The 4,244-nt window shown below is 34.3% G+C and overlaps 1 pseudogene; it reads left to right on the top strand.

The window, feature by feature from the left end:
- Window positions 1-445: 445 nt before the first annotated feature.
- LOC125594266 lies at window positions 446-3,387 on the top strand (annotated as a pseudogene).
- Window positions 3,388-4,244: the final 857 nt, after the last annotated feature.

Below are 4,244 nucleotides of genomic sequence, written 5' to 3'. Positions count from 1 at the left end.
TTACTATAATAATCTTAATATTAAAGTATAGAAATATTCTTCCATTTAAAAATTTATCGGTTATGTTTTAATGCAACTTCGTAATGATCATTACTTTATTTCTTCTTGTTTTATTTTTGTTATAATTTTTTTGGTTATAGTCCTACAGATGCATATTTCCCAAAAGTCAATCACCGTTGAAAAGGCGTCGCTTTTGGTTGGGTTTCCCTCTCTTCTCGTTCCCATGTCTCCCTCCCTTCCTTTGGTTCATGTTTGAATTTAAGTTTTCATCATCACATACCAAATCTAAAGACGTCAACAAAAAATAAAATATCAGAAACAAAAAGTCAAATACATTTCAAAGCAATTTCAAGTTTTCTTAATTTCTTTTTTTTTTTCTTATAACTGAAATTTGAAATAGGAGCGAAGGAGAGATAATCTCTAGTTTACATAAACGACGAGGGTGATGAATCTGAGTGTAACTCTACGCATCTTTGCGGCGGTGTCCATGGCCGTGATCCAATTAGCTTCGTGTAATTTCGTGTTTAATGTGACGCATAAGTTCGCCGGAAAGATAAACAGCTATCGGAGCTCAGATCTCACGACAGCTTCCGTCACGCTAGAATGCTTGCCAACCTTCATCTACCTCTCGCCGGGGATAGCCGAGCTGATTCAATCGGGTTCTCTTCTACAATCCAAAATAGCTATATCGCTAGATTATTTATTGTTTGACATGTGTATAGTTTCAGATTGTACTTCACGAAGATCAAGCTTGGATCACCGCCAAAGGACTACCATGTTCAAGTTGACACAGGAAGTGATATACTTTGGGTCAACTGTGCACCTTGTCCTAAATGTCCAGTCAAAACTGATCTCAATGTAATGATGCTTCTTTCAAACTCTTACTTGACCTTTCAGAAACATTTCTCTCAACTGGTGTTTATATGTTTGATGTGTAAGATACCTCTGTCCTTGTACGACTCAAAAGCTTCCTCCACATCCAAGAAAGTTGGGTGCGAAGATGATTTCTGCTCCTTCGTCTCACAACCGGACGCTTGCGAACCCATGAAGACATGTAGTTATCATGTTGTGTATGGAGATGGGAGCGCAAGTGATGGAGTGTTCGTCAAGGATAACGTTACCCTGGATCAAGTCACTGGAAACCTCCGAACTGCACCTCTTTCCCAGGAAGTCGTGTTCGGGTGTGGAAGCAATCAATCTGGACAACTTGGGAAGACTGACTCTGCAGTTGATGGCATTATGGGATTTGGACAAGCTAATACCTCTATCATTTCGCAACTCGCTGCCGCCCGGAATAAGAAGAGAATCTTTTCACATTGTCTAGACAATGTAACGGAGGTGGAATTTTTGCTGTTGGGGAAGTCGAATCTCCACTAGTGAAGTTTACTCCTTTGGTTCCGAATCAGTAAGTGAGACCAGACCAGACCAGACAATCTTGGTTCTGTCTTTTTTGGTGGTGTTGCTTATATTAATTAAACTTTTTTTTTTTTTTAGGTTACATTACAACGTCATTTTAAAGGGGATAGATGTAGGTGGAGAACCTGTTGCTCTCCCACCAAGCTTAGCTGTTTTTGGCGGGAATGGAGGAACCATTATTGACAGTGGTACAACTTTAGCTTACTTGCCAGAGAATCTCTACACCTCGCTACTTCAGAAGGTGAAACTCTTTTCCACTATTTTTTTTTTTTTTTTTTAACTCTCTAATCACGATCCTCACATATATGTTTTCAGATTACTGCTCGGCAACCGATCAAACTGCACACGGTACAGGAGACTTTTGCGTGCTTCAGTTTCACGTTAAAGTAAGATGACTCATGTGTTCCTTGAACGTCTTGATGTGGAGTATATTACATGTTGTAAGATATTCTTCCTTGTTTCCTGCAGCACAGATAAAGCATTTCCGGTAGTCAATCTTCATTTCGAGGACAAACTCAAAATGAGTGTTTATCCGCACGACTATCTTTTCTCCCTTCGTGTAAGTCAATAGCCAACTTCTTACTTCTGAGTTTTTTATACCGACAGACAACATAGTTCTTGCATAATTATTCAGAGAGAGCGTTCTTAATCTTGTCTCATCCACAAATTGAGCTCACTCTCTCTCTCTTTTCATTTCACCGACAGAAAGATTTGTATTGCTTTGGTTGGCAATCTGGTGGACTGACGAATCAGGACGGATCTGATGTCATCCTTTTGGGAGGTTATCATTTTTAACTGCTTTTACTTTACGACAATTTTCTTGTATCTGACTCCATATGTGGTTTCTACATATGCAGATTTGGTGCTTTCAAACAAGTTGGTAGTATACGATCTGGATAATGAGGTCGTTGGATGGGCAGAACACAACTGTAAGTACCTGGAACCTGAGAATTAAACTAGGGCAATTGTCAATAATAACATCTTTTGAGTTTTTGTCTTAAAAATGACACTAGAAAGTGAAAGTCACAAAAATGACATTCATTAAAGAATAAAATATCTTTAATATCATTGGTTTAAAATTAAATAAAAAACAAAAATAAATAAAAACAAATAAAATAAAATAAAATAAAAAAATTTATAGTTTCAGATTATATGTTTTCAGATTCGAATTTTTTTATAATTTTTTTTGATTTTTTTTTTATTTTTTTTCAAATTTTCTTTTTATAATTCAAAAATACTTTTTAAAAATGCTTTTTAAATTTTTTTTTTAATTTTTTGGTATTTATTTTTTATTTTATAAAATTTTAAACCATAATTCCAAAACTCCACCCCTTAACTTTAAACCTTAAGGTTTGGATTAAATAACTCAAAGTATGTAAGTGTATATTTACCTCTTTAATAAAACATATTTTTGTAACTTTGAGACTTGAGTGCTAGTTTAAGAACAAAAAGTTGGTTTGGTGCTATCCTAGTTTTTTTTTTTTCATTAAACTAGGTTACCATCGATTAAATAAATAACCAAATATGTTTTTGTTAGGTTCGTCAAGCATCAAAGTGAAAGATGGATCAGGAGCTGTTTTCTCAGTCGAAGCAAATAATCTCATAGCTTCGTCTTCTTCTTCTTCGTCCTCTTTGGTGATTAACTGAACACTTGCAACATTGTTGTCCATACTAATTTCGCTTTTCATTTCTTTTACTTCAATTCATAGTTTTGCTAAAACGAGATGCATTGGTTTTTCACATCTCTTTTACTTCATAATTTACATAACTTACACATTATTTGTTTCTATAACTTTCAAAGTTTTGTGTTACAAAAAAGAAAAGAAAAAACTTCAAAGATAAAATAATATTGTACTGTTTTGGTCTAACTCTTCCTTGTAGTAAAATTATTTAATGATCATTTTTCAGATGGTAGAAGTAAACTTTAACTGTTGATATTTGTATGTAGGAAACCGGAGACGCAAGAATTAAAGGATTTTGAGGCAAATGCGAAAGAATTTTTGTTGTTGAAATTGAGTGATGTGGAAAACCAGAGCAAGTGGTCTATATTATTTGATGATTTCATAAAATAAGCAGAGATAGAGGAACTAGTAGATTTCAATAATGAGTCAACATTGTGTTTAGAGAAGTTCTTATCCTTATCATATATCATTATCTTGTTTTCTTAATTCGAAATTATTTTTAGCATTCTCTTCTTTTTTTTTAGCATTCTCCTTTTACTTCTAAGGAATCGGCATTTATTAGCATTTACTTTAGTGAATTTGTCTATTACGATTCAAAGCGCTTCAAAACTCTTTTGAATAAGTCCGCTTCATGATAGGTATAGGTAGGTCTGGGCGTTCGGGTACCCGTTCGGGTTCGGATCGGGTTTTTTGGATTTTGGTTCCGCTTTGTAACACCTCATAGGTCTCATTCTAGTAAATTTACAAGTACGGATCGGATTCGGATATAACACTTCGGATTCGGATATAACAATTCGGTTTCGGATCGGTTCGGATATGTCCGAAGTAACCATATATCATTCGGATTCGGGTTATATCGGATCGGTTCGGGTATATCCAAAGTAAAATCTAAAATTTAAAAGTAAAACATAAGAAATATATCATTCTTTGTATATAATGGAGTATTTAAGGTGTTTATTTAAATTTTCAATACTTATTGTTAGATATCATATCCAAATAAATATGAAATTGAATATTTGAAGTACATATTTATGTTTCAAATATTTATATTATATATTAATTTCGATATTCGAATCGGTTTCTTCAGATATTTTTTCGGGTTTTCGGGTTTTCGGGTTACGCGTTCGGGTTCGGTTAATAACACTT

This window comes from Brassica napus (assembly GCF_020379485.1).
Source record: "Brassica napus cultivar Da-Ae chromosome A5 unlocalized genomic scaffold, Da-Ae chrA05_Random_30, whole genome shotgun sequence".
In the NCBI taxonomy this organism is placed as follows: domain Eukaryota; kingdom Viridiplantae; phylum Streptophyta; class Magnoliopsida; order Brassicales; family Brassicaceae; genus Brassica; species Brassica napus.
This window is presented reverse-complemented; position numbering and strand designations above follow the sequence as displayed.